This window comes from Petaurus breviceps, unplaced genomic scaffold, assembly GCF_028583685.1.
Source record: "Petaurus breviceps papuanus isolate PSGF00001 unplaced genomic scaffold, PetGlider_PUasm1.0 90294, whole genome shotgun sequence".
Classification (NCBI taxonomy): Eukaryota; Metazoa; Chordata; class Mammalia; order Diprotodontia; family Petauridae; genus Petaurus; species Petaurus breviceps.
This window is the reverse complement of record NW_027187208.1, coordinates 449,032-465,858: the sequence shown is the minus strand read 5'-3', so window position 1 is coordinate 465,858 and position 16,827 is coordinate 449,032. Positions and strand designations below refer to the sequence as shown.

Genomic DNA, 16,827 nt, shown 5'->3' with positions numbered 1-16,827 from the left:
AGACAGAGAGAGAGAGACAAAGAGAGAGACAGAGAGAGACAGAGACAGAGAGAGAGAGACAGAGAGACAGAAAGATGGAGACAGAGAGAGAGATACAGAGAGAGAGACAGAGACAGAGAGAGAGACAGACAGAGAGACAGAGAGAGACACACAGAGAGAGACAGAGAGGGACAGAGACAGAGAGAGACAGAGACACAGAGAGACAGAGACAGAGAGACAGAGAAATAGAGAGAGAGACACTACTAGCCTTAAGGGGGTTCAGAAAGGCTTCTCTTTGAAGCTGAGATTTTAGCTGCAACTTAGAAGCTAGATTAGCCAGGAGACTGAAATGAAGAGGGAGAGAGTTCCAGGCATGGAGGATAGACAGTGAATATGCCTGGAGTGTGAGGATAGAGTCTCTTTGTTCAAGGAACAAGGAGGCAAAAAAGGAGATCAGAATCACTGGATTGCAGAGTACTTGGAGAGGAATGAGGTGAAAGAAAACTACAGTGGTAGAAGTGGGTCAGGTTGTGAAGGATTTGAATAATGGTGTATTTTACATTTGATGCTACAAGCAATAGTGAACCACGGTAGTTGACAGAATAAGAATAGAGGTTGAGGTGACATGGTAAGATTTTCATTTTAAGAAAATTAATTTGAGAGCTGAATGGAGAATAGCTTATACTGGGAAGAGATTTAAGGAAGGGGAACCAACCAGAATGAAATAGTCCAAGGATGATGTGAAGAAGATCTGGACTTGGGTGGTGGCAGTGTCAAAGAAGAGGAGGAGCAGAGATGAGAATTGTTGTGAAGGTAAAGTCAATAAGCCTTGGCAACGGATTGGATGGAGGGTGGGGGAAGAGTGAGAGAAATAGAGAGCGAGGAGTCAAGGATGACACTTAGATTGTAAACCTGGGGATTAGAAGGTAGAGTTATTCTCAACAGAAAGAGGAAAGTTGAGAAGAGAGGAGAGTTTGTGGGAAAGAAAATGAGTTCAGTTTTGGACATGTTGAGTTTAAGATATGTACAAGATATCCAGTTCAAGATGTCTAATAAGCAGTTGGAGATTAGTCTGCAGGTAAATTGAGAAGTTATGGCTGGATAGATCTAACAATCTTTATCAAAGAGATGGTAATTGATTTGGTGGGAGCTGATGGGATCACAAAAGTAAAACAGTATTGACAGAGAGCAGAAGAAGGTTCAAGAAAAAGTGCTGGGGCATACCTACTTTTAGAAGTTATTATCTAGTAGTGCAGCGAATAGAGCAACAGTCCTGGAGTTAGGAGTTTGAGTTGAAATCCAGCCTGTGTGACCTTTTGCAAGTCACTTAACCCTAATTGCCCTGTCTTTTCCCTGGAAAAAGAAAAAAAAAGGCTTGATCTAGAATTCATTGGGGGATCAGAGCTGAAATTTTCAGTTTTCCTGAGAGTTTCTCATTTTTACATGTAAACAAATTCCACTTCATTATTTTCCTTAATTACTTGCCAATGAATGGTCTACTCTAAAGCCTCCTAGATGATTTTACTTCTTATTTCCTTAGGCCACTAAATTTTATGAAATCAACCAGAAACGCATACTAGTCAGATCAACCAAATTCCTAAAAAAGAAATTTTGCCTTTCCTTGAAAAATTACTTTACTCACCTTTTTTGAGGAAATGTCTTAAGACAATTTAAACTTTACTCAAGATAATTCAAGTAAAAGAAAATTTAAGAGAATGCCAGGTAAAGCTTAATTTAGAGAACACTTGTTTTCTTCCTCTTCAGAATTACTGGAGGAAAAATACTTTTAAACTAGGTTCCATTTAATGTGTTTACCAATTGAGTTCTGTTTACCTGAATAGGTATCAACTGAGCTTCATAGAAAAGATGAGAACAAATATTTACCTTCCTGGCAATATTAATTCAGAAAAATCCACAGCATACATTCTTATTAGAGATACTCAAGGATTCTTTAAGAGAAAGTTCAGTCAAATCGTTTCATCCAAGTACTTGAAGAGTCCATTATCTAGTTGGTCAGAATTTCATTCCAGCTTTTCAAGGACAGAGAATTGTCTCTTCTCAATTCCTCACTTTAATGTTCCATGACTTTTCTCAAGTCCAATGGTCAAGACTGACCTCATCATATGTTCTCACGTTTCACTGACCAACAGGAGCCCAATTCTAGTTCCACTACATATAACAGGGAAACTTGTCATTTAGATACATCTCTCACTTTGTTTGCCATTCCTGATGATCCACTTCTTTTGAGACCCAGCATTGGGGCAGGAACATCCATTGACCAGTTTGGGTCAAGTGCTCCAAAATGACCAGAAGGACTGGCCTCTTCTGTAAGAGGTCAAGCACTGCAGGGAGAATTCTTTTGATCTCTTGGTCATACCCTACATTACTGTGGAGGATTTATCAACTTTAAGATGTCACCCACTGTCTTATACTCTTATACATCTAACATAGAACACAGTAATAAGAGCCTCAAAGCCAACTATAAAACATTTTTTAGAAAATACCAAATTTATCACTTTTAGCCAGTTTAGAATGATCATTCATTTTCCCATGTTGCCTAGGAGCAATTAAGTTTTTCCTCACAAGTTTAGCTTCACATCTGCTGCCCAACCCTTAGAAAGGGGGTAAAGAAAGCTCTTCTTTTACTCAGGCTCATTGGGTTAGGCACAATCTCCCTTGCTATTAGGCTGTTATTCAGTCACTCCCTGGGAAGTTTTTTATCTTCCCCAGTCAAAATGGGAGGTTCTTAGAATGGACTGTCTGTAAAATATGAAAGTGTTTTAGAGCTGTCCCTGCATGCACTCACACACTCAGAGTTCTGAAGAATATTATCAGAAAGACAATGGAGCAGGAACTTTCTTTTACCCAGTGGATCAAGACCAATAGGCTCTTATATATTTCCCCTGATGCCCCTTTTGCACAATATTAAAGACAGGACCCCTGAACTTCTGATCTGAAATGTTGCTGAATGGGATAATTCTGGTAAGGAGAAGTAATTTGGGAAATGAAACTCAAATCCTGCTTATTGGATTCTGAGATGAGGAAGTCAAGGCCACTGAGCATCTGACCTGAAATGTAGTTGCTGAATGGAATTATTCTGAGAAACAGAAGGATTCTGAGAAATGAAAATAAAATGAATCTGACACCCTGTTTGCTGAGTTCAGAGGGGAGGGGGGACTATGCAAATAAAGCGTGCTTGTATATTGGACTGTCTTTTTCTCTATGAGTACCTTGTCCTCTAAGTCTCACACCTGAGACCTCTTACCCATTTCCCCATCCCTGGTGCCAACCTTCCCTTCTTTCTCCCTCTCCTTGACTGCTTTCCTAGTGCAGTTTTAGGAATTTGTACAACAAACTCTATGTGCATGTATTGGATTCTTGCTTTCCCAATTCAGTGAAGGATCGTTTTAGATACCTGAGATGTCCATGCCCCCTCTTAAATCAGAACAAAAGGCAAAAACCATGAGAAAGAAACAAAAAGGAGAAAATAGTGTGCTTTGATCTGCATAGAGACTCCATCAGTTTTGTAGTTACAAATTAAGGCAGAAAACAGTCTCTCTTCTTAACGACTTCCTTCTAATGTTCTCTGATGTGAAATCAACTATGTATCAATAAGATACATACAAGATAATTTGTTGATAATCTCATAACATTGACTGCCCTGGCCCTAAATGCCTGAAGGTCTGGGAGGTATAATTTGACTACTCCCACAGGGTTTTCTAGTACTCTTGAGGTTTTGGGGTTTCCTGGGCTCTTTCTCAAGTGTCTTTACTCACAGCTAATGTTCCCTTTGATTATAGGGATCATTTCATGCACCCCAGTTCCATTTCCCCTCTAGCAATTTAGCTTTTCAAAGGAACATTTATTTCGAAATGTATAATAACCAACATACAAACCTATTCCCAACACATAGAAGTAATAATTTTTCTTTTATAAGACCTTAGTCTGTGTGGCAGAATGGGGATTAGAGTCTTTGTTTAGGCAATTCTTATAAAGAACACCCTTATGTTCCAAGTCCAAAACCTGTCCTTGGGCTCCAGGCTTAGGTGAGCTGGTTTCTCTGGGCTTTCCTGCTGGTTACCCTACCTTAACTGTTGCTGTTACTGTGTACAGTGTTCTCTTGGTTCTGTTCACTCATCATCAATCCAGGTAAGTCTTTCAGTGTTTTTCTGAAATCTGCCTACTCCTCATTTATTATTGCTGAATAGTATTCCATTACATTCATATACCACAACTTGTTTAGCCATTCTGCCATTGATGGCCCTCCCTTCAATTTCCAATTCTTGGCCACCACAAAAGTTGCAGCTAGAAATATTTTTGTATATATGTATCCTTTTCCTTTTTTATGATCTTTTTGAGATAGCAAATGTACTAATGGTGATGGATCAAAGAGTATGCACAGTTTTATAGCCTTTTGGTCATAGTTCCAAATTGCTCTACAGAATGGTTGTATCAATTCACAGCTCCACCAACAATGCATTAGTGTTCCAATTTTTAAGCATCTTCTCTAGCATTTGTTATTTTCCCTTTTTTGGGTCATATTAGTCAATCTGATAGGTATAATATGGTACCTCAAAGTTGTTTTCATTTGAACTTCTCTAATCTTTAATGATTTAGAGCCTTTTTAATATGATTATAGATAACTTGAATTTCTTCATCTGAAAACTGCCTCTTCATATTCTTTGACCATTTATCAATTGGGGAATGGCTTATATTCTTATAAATTTGACTCAGTTCTCTACATATTTTAGAAATGAGGTCTGGATCTATGTCTTTGGGTCATTCTTGAAGTCCTTATGGAGTAGCCATTCTTTTCTCTAAGGCCTTGCTTATAGAAAGGAAGGAAGGATGGATTTATTAAGGATTGACATTATGCCTGACAACATGCTAAACACTTTACAGATCTTATTTCATTTAAACCTCATGATCATTTTGGTAGGGAGGTGCTATTATTATGCCCTTTTTACATTTGAGGAAACTAAGGCAGCTGTCGGCAGATAGGTTGCACAGTGGATAGATTGCTGGGTTTGGAGTCAGTAAGACTCATCTTCCTGAATTCAAATCTGATATCATACACTGACTAGCTGTATGGCCCTGGGCAAATCACTTAACCCTGTTTGCCTCAGTTTCCTTCCTGCTAAATGAGCAGGAGAAAGACATGACAAACCACTCTAATATCTTGGTCAAGAAAATTCCAGATAAAGTCACCATGTATTGGAAATTGTAAGGACCCTTTGTGTCAGAATCCCCACAGCTGCCTTGGGGTGCACTAAGACCAGTTTAATGCATGAATTCTCAGAGAGATATGAAAGGGAGACAGGAGTCCATATGAGAAAATCATATAGCTCAAGTTCATTCAGAGAAAAGTGTGTTTATATATCATCTCAACCTTTTGGTGTACGTGTAGGCTTTGGAGTATATAGGATTGATCATTAACAGGGGAAAAACAAAAGAAACGATCAGCTTTTCAGGGAAGGCCAAACCAGCCCATACACTGTCATCTAAACAAGTAAGAGGCTGTTAGGCGTGCTTGAGGGACTGCAGGCAGCTGTGACCTTCGAGACCTTACGACAAAGATCTGTGCATACAACCTAATACAGCACCTTCTTTCCACAGGTTTTAAACCTGGATTACTGTTGTTAAGGTTACCTGGATATGGGGACAACAGTCCCCTCACAGGAAATGAATGAACAACAGCAAAAACTTCTTAGAGTTGGTAAATTACTTGCCCAGGCTCACACAGATATGATCCGACACCATATTTGAAGTCAGGATTTCTTGATTTTACACCCAGTACTCTATCTACTTCACCACCTTGGTGACATATATTTTTTGCATTGTTATTCTCCTCTGGGTTCAGCTCTTGAGGTTCTCATAACTCATAGTATCTTTTCTTTATCTTCATAGCTGGCTTCTGTTCACTCACATATACAATATCAGTTCCTGGATTATTTTGTGCCAAGATCAGGCTGTGTCTGCTCTTGTCCTCTTGCATAGGTGGGCAGTCCTTTTGTTCCTTTTCCCTCTGTAGTCTGGATGCTGCTGTCATTGTACTTCACTTAGGGAAGGGATAGCTGAGAAGAAGCCCCCCTTTCTGCTGTATTCACTTGTATTTGATTCTGAGGATAGCAGTAAGCCATGTAACCTTTTAGGGTCACAACAAGAGAAAAGTCAGCTCCCACTTGGGAATTGCAGAAGGGGAAGGAAAGAGTGACATGTTACTGATTGTGCTAGTTGCAGTATTCCTGGAGTCTCCCTTTCCTCCTGCCCCCCAATACACTTAGGCCACCTAGGCATTGCCCTAGTCCTATTTCCTGCTGTCCTGTAGCAGGAACACTGGCTTTGAGTCAGATGCAGGGCCCCAGGGAGGAGTACACTGCCAAACTCTGCAACCCTGCAAAAGTGCATCAGAGAAAAAAATGATCAATCCAGTTGTGTTTTATATATTACCTATATTCCAAAGGTGTAATTAGCTATGTTTAAATGATTTATGCGAATTAGGACCATGAAATTATTTTTGGATGGAAAGATTCACCAATTTATATTTGTCTGTTGTAATGTTAGTGGAACAGAAAGATCTTCCTCATCTATTAAATGGCCTATGTGACCTGCTTTGAGCTCTGGCCCAGCTCACAACTCTGATACATCCTGAGTCACAGAGACCATTGGGAGAGAGAAGCTTGCTTATGGGAGGCTTGCTTGTAGGAAGGCATCCACACCTTTTGGTACTAAGTTGATTAGGCACTGAGTGAGGAGGGTTGTGATGCCTTCTGGCTCTGAGAAGTGTATATATACTCTCAGTTGGTATTTTGCTTTGGAGGTTCACTTATGAGGAGGATGTTTTGATTTTCTGGTTGAAAGTCTGAGTAGCCATTTGTTCAGAGCCTCCAATTGCTCAGATATAAAGGCTCTCTCGGTCTACTGATGTATGTAAAGTGTATAGCAATATTGCTTTGATTCAGGCAGTTAAGAACCCTATTTCTTGGTCTTTATGTTAATTTCTTTGCTTGTATTTTCTCTGTAATTTCTCTGCTTGTACTTTCTCTGACATTCAGAGTGCTGACCCTTCCCCTGCACTAGTGAATGTGATTAAAAGTAGCATTGTTAACCCCTTTTTGAGCAGTGTTTCCTAGAAAAGCAGATTAAAGAACCTATGCTAGCAGGCCATCCTTGGTATGCAAGGGAGCTTGCTGCTACATCTGTTAAAATAAAAGATAATTAAAAGACAAAAAAAGGGAAACTACACTATATGTTAGCATTGTTTTAGGTAACTTGAAATAACTGGACAATATAAGTTTGGAATATTGTTGTTGTATAGGTAACAATGAGTTGGTGGACTTAGAAAAATATGGAAAGACTTGGATCTCTGAAGGAAAACATTATCTACTGTCTGCAAAAGAGGACAAACAAGTATAGTACTGTCGTATAGATGTTTATGAATGTAAATGTTAACATAGGACTATGATTATAGGTACCTAAGTGTATGTACGTAAGACTGTGTATGTCTGTATATATGTATAAATATATTTTTTGTGGGTATGTGTACATGTATATGTGTATGTGTTTATTTGTATATATTTTAAAATATATGTATAGGTATACATACGTGCATATTACATGTGTTTATGTATATGTATATGTGTATATGAATATGCATATCATATGTACAGGTACATACAGGGTTGGTTGTTGTCCTTCATTCTCAAAGAGGATCAAAATGACATCACTATACTTGAGTCAAGTTTCAATATGTCCGACTGTGGCTGATCAGACCAATAAGAGCTCGGAATTCTCTACCTTAGGCCAGGCAGAAATAGTTTGTATGAACATTTGGGATGGATTCTCTAAATGAGCACATCCTGCATTTTCTTTGAGCTGTTTCAGTTCTGCTTTGCTTGTATAACACATCACCTTCTCTGATGTGGGCTCTCCATGCTGAGTGGGCCTGTACCAGGGTCTCTCATGTCATGTAATCAATTCCAAAGTTCTTAAGGGAGACCTTGAGGTTGTCTTTATATCACTTCTGAATACCATGTGCGTGCTTTCCCTTGTGAGTTCTCCATAAAATAGTCTTTTATGCAAGTGTACATTATTGCATTTGAACAACATGATCAACTGTAGCAGCAAGCACCCTAGTATACCTAGGAGGGTTGCTAGATACGCTTTTCTAAAGGAAAGCAACTCAGAATAGGTTAACAATCTTGCTTTAATCAAACATATGTCATTCACCTAGTTCAGGGGAAAAAGGTCAACACCTCGAACTTCAGAGAATACAAACAGAGATTACAAGCAGACAAAAAAATACAGAGAAACAGTTCAGCAAACAGGGCTTCCAGCTATCTGACCACTACATCCATACCTAGTCAGTTACCAGAGAAGCACCAATATCTGAGTTTTCAAAGCCCGGGGGGCTCAACAGCTGCCCAGAGTCTCATCTGGCCAAATCACACAACTCTTCCTATAAGTGAGTCTCAAAGAAAACCTCACATCAGGGTATATATAGCCTTCTCCTGGGTCAGAGGATGTCACAACACTCTTGACCCACTGCTCAATCACAAAGTAACAAGGTGTGGGCATTACTGAAAAACAAGCCTCTGCCATAGGCTCCATGTGACCACATTCAACCTATTAGGGGACAGAGTATATTTTCAAATCAGGGAAGTTTCTCAGAGTCACTTAAGCCTATCAAAGGGCCAAGGGGCAAGGAAGATCTTCAGATTCCCGTTCCCATAACTCCAACCCCTCACAACTGCAATCTCTGAAGCAGAGTTTAAGGGCTTGGCAGTTTAGTTAGAGTTAGTACCTCAGTGTCTGGTACCTTATCCTGTCAGTTGATCTTGAGAATTTTTCTAAGACAATTCAAATGGAAGCGATTCAGTTTCCTGGCATGCCACTGGTATACTGTCCAGGTTTCATAGACATGCAGCAATGAGGTCAGCAAATGACTCTGTAGACCTTCAGTTTGGTAGTCAGTCTAGTACTTCTTCTCTCCCATACTCCATTGCAGAGCCTCCCAAACACTGAGATAGCTCTGGCAATGTGAGTCCACTTCTTTGTCAATGTGTATATCCCTGGAAAGTACACTACCAAGGAAAGTGAACTTGTCCATAGCATTCAAAACTTCTCCATTTGCTGTAACTGATGGTTCAAAAATGGATGATATGGTGATGGTTGATGAATCACTTATTTTTTTTTAGTTTAATTTTTAGGTCAAAATTACCACAAGCAGCAGAGAACTGACCCATACTTTGTTGCATCTCAGCTTCAGAGGCTGCACTGAGGGCACAATCATCTGCCAACAAAAAATCATGCACCAATGCTCTTTCCACTTTGGTCTTGGCTTGTAGCCTTTTCAAGTTGAAGAATTTGCCATCAGGGTGGTAGCTGACCTTGATGACCTTGATGACCTTGACAGCTCATCCACACTGAAAGCACTTGACAACATGATTGAAAGCATCATGCTAAAAAGCATGGGAGCAGGTTATATGTTTCACTCCACTGGTGACTGGGAAAGCATGAGAGCATTGTCTATTATCTAGAACCTGGGCAAGCATGCAGTCTTGAAACTGACATAGAGTGCAGATGAATTTCTCTGGGCAACCATATTTTGACAGAATTTTCCATAAGCCCTCATGATTTACAGTATCAAAGACCTTGGTCAGATCTACCAACATTGTGTACATTTTCTGCTCCTAGCATTTCTCCTGGAGTTGTTGGGAAGCAGACACCATAACTGTTCCTCAGTCCTTTCTGAAACCACACTGGCTCTCAGGTAGATGACCATTTTCCAAGTGAAGGATCAGCCTATTAAGGAGAACATTGGGAAGAATCTTGCCAGCAATGACAAAGAGAGATCCCTCTGTGATTGTCACAGGACAATTTATTTCCTTTACCTTTATAGAGATGGACAATGGAGTCACCCTTGAACTCCATGGCCTAACCTCCTCTTGCCATATAACCTGGAAAATATGAGTCAGCTTTTATATGAGCAATGGACCCCCTATGTTGTAAATCTCAGCTGGACTAGAATTAGTGCCAAGTGCTTTGCACATGAGAGGAGCCTAATGGCAATTAAAGCCTCTTCTTCAGTTGGAACATTGGCTAGGGAGGGATTGACTTCAACCTGAGTTAAATGGTCAATGGCCTCAGCATTGATTGATGACAATCTGTTGAGAACACTATGGAAGTGTTCAATTCATCTCAATAGAAGCTGTCAGGAAAAAGGGGGCAAAGAAGAGTACCACCACACAATATGTGGGGCCCATGTCTGTGCTTGTACATGTCCCAGTTTGCAGGTGTATCTGGCAATGTTTTCAAAATATTGTCTGGTACATATGGCTTTCCCCAAGTGCAATAACAAGTCCAATTAAAGGACTTATAGCCAACCTGTAATGGGAATGTAAATTTATGTTTTTGCCATCTTTGTAAGATTGTATTGTGTAAGATCTTCCCTGCCTCTAGGCTTAAGTGTATCTGGAGCCTGTGGTGGCAGGCTTGTTTTTCAGGAGATACTTTGTGATTGGGCAGTGGGTCAAGAAGGTTGTTACATTCTCCAAGCCAGAGAAGGCTATATAACCCTGATGTGAGGCTTTGTTTTGGGCCTCACTTTGAGAAGTGTTGTGTGATTTGGGCAGCCATTGAGAGCCCCCCCAGCTTTGAAAAAACCCAGATGTTGATGCTTCTCTCTCTGGTAACTGACTAGGTATGGATGTAATGGTTGGACAGCTGGAGGCCTGTCTGCTTGAAATGTTTCTCTGTCTTGTAACTTTTGCTTGTAAACTGTCTGTATACTATGAAGTTTGGGGTGCTGACTTTTCCCCCTGAAATAGGTAAATGATATGTTTGATTGATTAGAACAAGATTGTTAACCCATTTTGATTTGCTTTCCTTTAGAAAAGCAGATAGAAGAACCTGTGTTGGTAGCCACCCTGGGGATGCTGGGGTGCTTGCTGCTACACAACTATACTGACCACAAACTCACAGGTTGCCCCAAGGAAGTATATAGGCATCAGTTTTAATACTTGGGATTTGGTACCACCAGTCTTTTGGATTAGTTATATTCAGAGTACTGACAATCTTGATGGTGTGATACAAGGGAGCAGGTATCCACCTTATTACTGTAGTATCTGGTGTCAGTATGTTCTACACAGAGTTTATTAGTGACCACCAGCTCTACCATCGTGGCAGTGGTCCATCCCAGCCAATCCCACATTGAATAACCTAAAGGGGTTTGAGTGTGGTTAAGCTGATAATGGGTCTCAAGTGTTGGGTGGTCTCATCTCTCCACCCCTATGGGTCAGTCCAAGTAGAGTTCCGCAGATGAATTCTCTACAGCAATCCAAGTACCACACTAGTTGGGATCTTGGTGCAGCACTAACAAACCGATTTATTGTCTACCCTAGCTAGTCCCAGTCCATGCACAAGTTGGGTTCTTTATACCTTAAGGAAGATAAGACAAATGGTGCAAAGTCACTAACAAAGGCAAATACTAACCATCAGAAAGTATACATGCAAGTGATTTATCTTGTGATAACACCATGGCCAGGATAGTGCTCTAGTCCATTTTGGTATACCAGACTTTTATCCCTGTTCCAATGGCAGTTACAGAAGGGGCAATGTGTAGAGAGGCATAGGGGATGTGGGGAAAATCCACAAAGTTAGTACAAACATCCTCCTAAAAACAGCTTTCCTTACACTGATAAACAGGGCAGATATACCACCATCAAGGTCAGTGGCCACACAGCCCTCACAGATGGCACACAAAAAAGTCCTGCATGTAGTCCTGTCCCGCAAGGGGCCAACAGAGCCAGTTGATGAGTGTTAGCTGGCTGTAAAGTCCATGACCACATCTAGACCTTTGTATCTCTTGGGTTCTGTGCTGTTGGCACTGGCAAAAGAATGCCCTTTCATAGACTCCTTTTAGGGTTTGCTTCAGCATTCTATTGTATCACTCGATGATGCAGGTCCCTTGTGGGTTGTAGGATGTGTAAAAATGCCAGTTCGTGCCCTGGTCCTTTGTCCAGGACTGTATAGCACAACCAGAAGAGCGAGTGCCCTGGTCACTTTTCAGCACTTTGTGGCACTGATATGTAGCCAACAATTGTTCAAGTCCCCTCTTTGTATGGCCTCAATCAGCATGCCAGGCAGGGAATCCCATTATCAACACATGTCAAAACATACTGATACCCTGTGAAAGTGGGAGTGTCCCAGTATAGTCAATCTGCCACCTTGCCAGGGGCTGGAGTTCCCATGTCACAGTGCCATCTGCCTGCAGTATGCCCCAGGGGTCCTCTTTAGAACAGGCCACACAATCATGGTTAGCAACAAATTCTTCATAGGTTAGGGCAAGCCTCATTGGTTAACAATCTTCCACAATGTGTGGGGCCCAGCACAATGTAATCTGTGATGCAATCACTGTGCCACATCTGAGGCCAGGGCATCTTCAAACCACCATACTTGTCCTAGTGCATCGGCCTCATCATTCCCTAGTGAAACCAGGGGAGTATGTCCAGTTACATGAAACATGGTTACCACCTTCTGCTGTCCTCCAGATCACAAGTCCTTCCACTTGTCCATACCCTGCAATGGTCAATGACTCACTAACCATTGGGAAGAATACCAGGTTGGTAGCCAGATCGTTAGGCCATGGAATATAGGCCAATTGTTAGTATGAAGAGTTAAAGGGCCTTTCTCATGGGTCACCACAAATCATAGCTCACAATTCAGCCCACTAACTGCTTTGCCCTTCTCCTGCCTCCATCCCATATAGTCTCAGTCTCTGGGTGGAAGGCCACAGACCTCCACTTTGGGGGTTGCCCCCAGCTGGACCCATCCGTGTACCAAGCAGTAGGGGATATGGGTCCCTTGCCCTCTTTGTAGGGCTTTCCAATACAGTCAAATCCATAACCTCCTCTGCCTTATCAGACACATATGTAACAGGTCAAAGATTGCCTGAAGCTCAGTGCTCAGTGGACTGGTGGACTTTGAGCTTGGCTGTTTTAGGTAGGAACCCCACTTAGCCAGGGCTGGAGTCTGTGCTACACCACTTCTTGGCTTTTGATTCCAATCATGCACCCATCCAGCTATGGGGAAAGTGGTACGCATTGTTACTGGCGCCCCTTCTGTGATAGGTTCTGTTGCAAGGAGGGCATGGTACACAGCACATAACTGCTTTTCAGTAAAAGAGTACCATACCTCTGCTCCCTTCCATAAGTGTGACCAGAACCCTATTGGTTGCCGGGCCCTCTCCATTTTTTGCCAAAGTCCCCATCCATATTCCTCTGGGGTTATAGGAACATTTAATTCACAAGCATGTGAAGAATGAAAGACACTAACACTCGCACAGCCTTAACAGCCACCTTGGTAGGACTGAAGGCTTGGGTACCCTCCTCCTTCCAGTCACACTGACCCTCTTTATGTGCCATACCACATAGGGGCTTCAAGATCTGAACTAAGTGAGGGATGAACACTCTCCAATATCACAATAAGCCTAAAAATTCCTGCAATTACTTTACAGTTGTAAGGGTGGGGTAGGTTTGTATCTTATCAATAACTACAGAAGGCATAACCTTTGTCTTACCTAACCAAACAACACCCAAGAATCGTCTTGGTCATGAACCCGAATCCTTCATGAAATCCTGCAATGACACTGCCCTCACCCTTGATCCTGAACCCTTTTAGGTGTTCAGATCCCATCCCCATCAAGACAAGTTTATATTTGAAACTTTAGGTAATAAGGACGTAGTACAGTTGATTGATTAGGGGAGTAGCATGGTCAGCCTTGGACCTGAGATTATTCACTTTGGTAGTTGTGTAGAAAATGGGTGGGGAGCAGGGAGAAGTGGTTCTGTGGGACCAATTAGGATGCCACTCTAATAGTCTAGGTGATGGGTGATGAACTAGGGCAGTAGATGTGCAAGGGGGAAGCAGGGGACGCATATGAGAGATAATGGGGAGGAAGAAGCCACTAGATCTGGCAACTGAGTGGGAGCATGGGGTGAGAGACAGGGAGGAGTTGAGGATGACACCATTAACAGGGCTTTTACTGAGCCATTCTATGACTTGAGAATGCTCAGTCTCACAAAGCAGGCCCAGAGACAGCAGTGCCAGTAATCATGTAATTTAATCCATTTCAGAGTGAGGAATATTCTGTTAGCTGAAGCAAAAGAACAGGTTATACACTTAAATCACAACTAGAGAAGCAGGGGGTAAGGGAGATTACAAACAAACATTTAGTGGTTTCCCAAGGAAAACCTCTATGTCCCACAATACAACAATTCTGGAGTCAAGTCTTTGGGGATTGTGACTACCTCCCCTAAAGTGCAAAACCAGAGTTCTGTGATAGGAATAGATTCTACAGTCTTTGATTTGCTTCACTTCAGGCAGGTAGGTAGAAGGATGCCTTTTGAAAGTTTGATTGATTGGTTCAAGTTGAATTGTGAGTCTGACTCACAAAATGGGAAAGGCAGCTCTTGAAAAAACTAAATTATTAGTATTTTCATTACACATATCATGTCAATTAATATGAAAATTATAAATTCCATTTTCAACACTGATGTTGTGAGCTTGGACAACTGGCAGGATGGTGGTAGCTTCAACAGAAAAAATGGAAGATCAAAAGAGGGATTTGGGGGGGGGTAGGAAGATGAGGGCAGTTTTAAAAATGTTGAGTTTGAAATGTATATGGGACATCAAATTCTAAATGAGTAGTAGGCAGTTCATGATGGGGGTCAGAGGTCAGTGTAATGGTAAGGGAATTTGAAGATATTCCCTGACTCTTAAATGGCCTCAATTGCAGCCCAAGAAGGGAAGCTTGCTTAGGGGAGGCTTCTTTTTCAGGAAGGCCCACACCTTTTGTTTCTTTGTGATTAGTCAGTGGGTTACAAAGGTTTTGATGTCCTCTGAGCCTGGAGAAAGCTCTATATATCCTTTTGAGGTGAGGTTTTGCTTTGGGTTTACTTATGGGAAGAGTTGTATGATTTGACCAGATGAGACTCTGCGTAGCAGTTGAACCCCTCAGCTTTGAAAACCTAGATGTAGGTGCTTCTCTCTCTGGTAACTATGTATGTATGTAATGGTCAGACAGCTAGAAGCCCTGTCTGTTGGTCTGTTGAAATTCGTTATTCTCTCTGTCTGTATTTTTTTGTCTGATTGCAATTTCTGTTTATATTCTCTGAAGTTCAGGGTGCTGAATTTTCCCCCTGAACTAAGTGAATGATATACATGTTTGATTAAAGTAAGATTGTTAACCCCTTTTGAGTTGCTTTCCTTTAGAAAAGCAAACCAAGGAACCTGTGCTAGTAGCTATCTTGGGTATGTTAGGATGCTTGCTGTTACAGTCAAGAGAGAGACTAAGACTGGAAATAAAGATTTGGTAGTTTTTAGCTTGGGCACAATTATTAAACATATGGGAACTATTGAGGTATAGTAGAAAGAAAGCCAAGCAAAGAACCAAGAAGATCAGAGTTCAAGTCCTGCCTCAGATATAAAATGTCTGTATTACCTTAGGCAAGACCCTTAATTTCTCAGTTTTCCAGGGCAACTCTATGTGAATGAAAGTTGCAGATTACAGGTAGCTCTTTTTGGGTAGAGGGAGCTCTCTATAAAAATTGAATCACTGGTTTGGGAAAAATTAAAAGAATTTATTACAGATGTATGCCTTAGCTCTAAATCTGGACTTTCTTTTATCTTTTAAAAAACTTTTATGGTGTTCCCAACTCTGGCTAATTAGCACTTTAGACAATAATTTGAGTGGTGGTAGGGCAAGTTCCACTTCCCTCCTTGTTTTTCTTTTCCTGTGAATTTATCTTAATATTCCCTTCTGTTTGTTTGAAAATGCTTTTACTTTCTGTTCTTCAGGTGCTCTGCCTCACCTTTAGAAGGTCTCCCCAGTGCTGTGGACTTCAGACTCCAGGAAGAGGAAACTTCAGTCCCACGGAAGGCCAGCTTCAGCCAGCATCTCTGAAGACACAGGGACTTTGATAAGCCCCTGAATCTGAGAGGGAGAGCAGACAACGTGTGGCCTGCAGAGCAAGGTTGGTGGGAAGTGAAGGGCTGCAAACATCCTGAGGGAGGGGAGAAACAGTGAAGGGATGGTGCTGAGACTAAGTGAGCCACAGGAAGAGTGAAAGGGACTCCTAGGAAGGGCCTTAGGGACAGTCTAGACCAAACTGTTCATTGTGAAAATGGGGAAAGTAATTCTCAGGGAAATAAAGCGACTTAGGTTACATGAATAGTGGAGTCAGGATTCTGAGTAAGAGAGACAATGGAACAGAAAGAGGCCAAAAAAGACATAGTAATTACTCTTTAAGCAAATATTAGGTACCTGTGTGCCAGGCACTTTGCTATATGCTGGGGAGACACAGGCAACAGTAAAAGAGTTCGCACTTGAGAGAGAAAGTTAGAAAAAGAGACAAGAATAGAGAATGAAGGGGAGATACACATTGGTCATGAGCCTGGCATTATGGATATATAAACAGAAAGAGAGACAGAAACAAAAATGGGTTTGGGATAAGGTGGTGGTGGGGGATGAGTAATGAGGTGGGGAGAGAGAATGAAAGACACAGAAAGAAAGAGAGAGAGAATCACGCTAGTGGAAACACAGAAATGTACCAAAGAAAGAAGACAAAGAGAGATAAGCAGGCAGCAAAAGGCAGAGAGACAGAAAAAAGACACAGGGGAGTTTTGTTGGAGTCAGATTAATCTGGGAATGAGGGAGATCAGAATGTTTGGGGAGAACAGGTGGTTCAGGGATTTGGGTCACAGGCTTCCAGACCTTCAGGCAGGCATTCTTCAGGGGGGCACTGGGGCACCTAGCTACCCCTAGGTAGAGTATCAGTACATTTTCTC

General features: G+C 41.5%; 1 protein-coding gene across 2 annotated transcripts in view; it reads left to right on the top strand.

Moving 5' to 3' along the window:
* LOC138176911 (interferon-induced very large GTPase 1-like) overlaps window positions 1-16,827 on the top strand; it is a 60,661-nt gene that overhangs the window by 4,611 nt on the left and 39,223 nt on the right. For both annotated transcript variants that reach the window (XM_069107843.1, XM_069107844.1), the window contains exon 2: window positions 15,838-16,013. The gene's annotated coding sequence lies outside the window, so the exon portion shown is untranslated. The remainder of the gene's footprint in view (window positions 1-15,837; window positions 16,014-16,827) is intronic.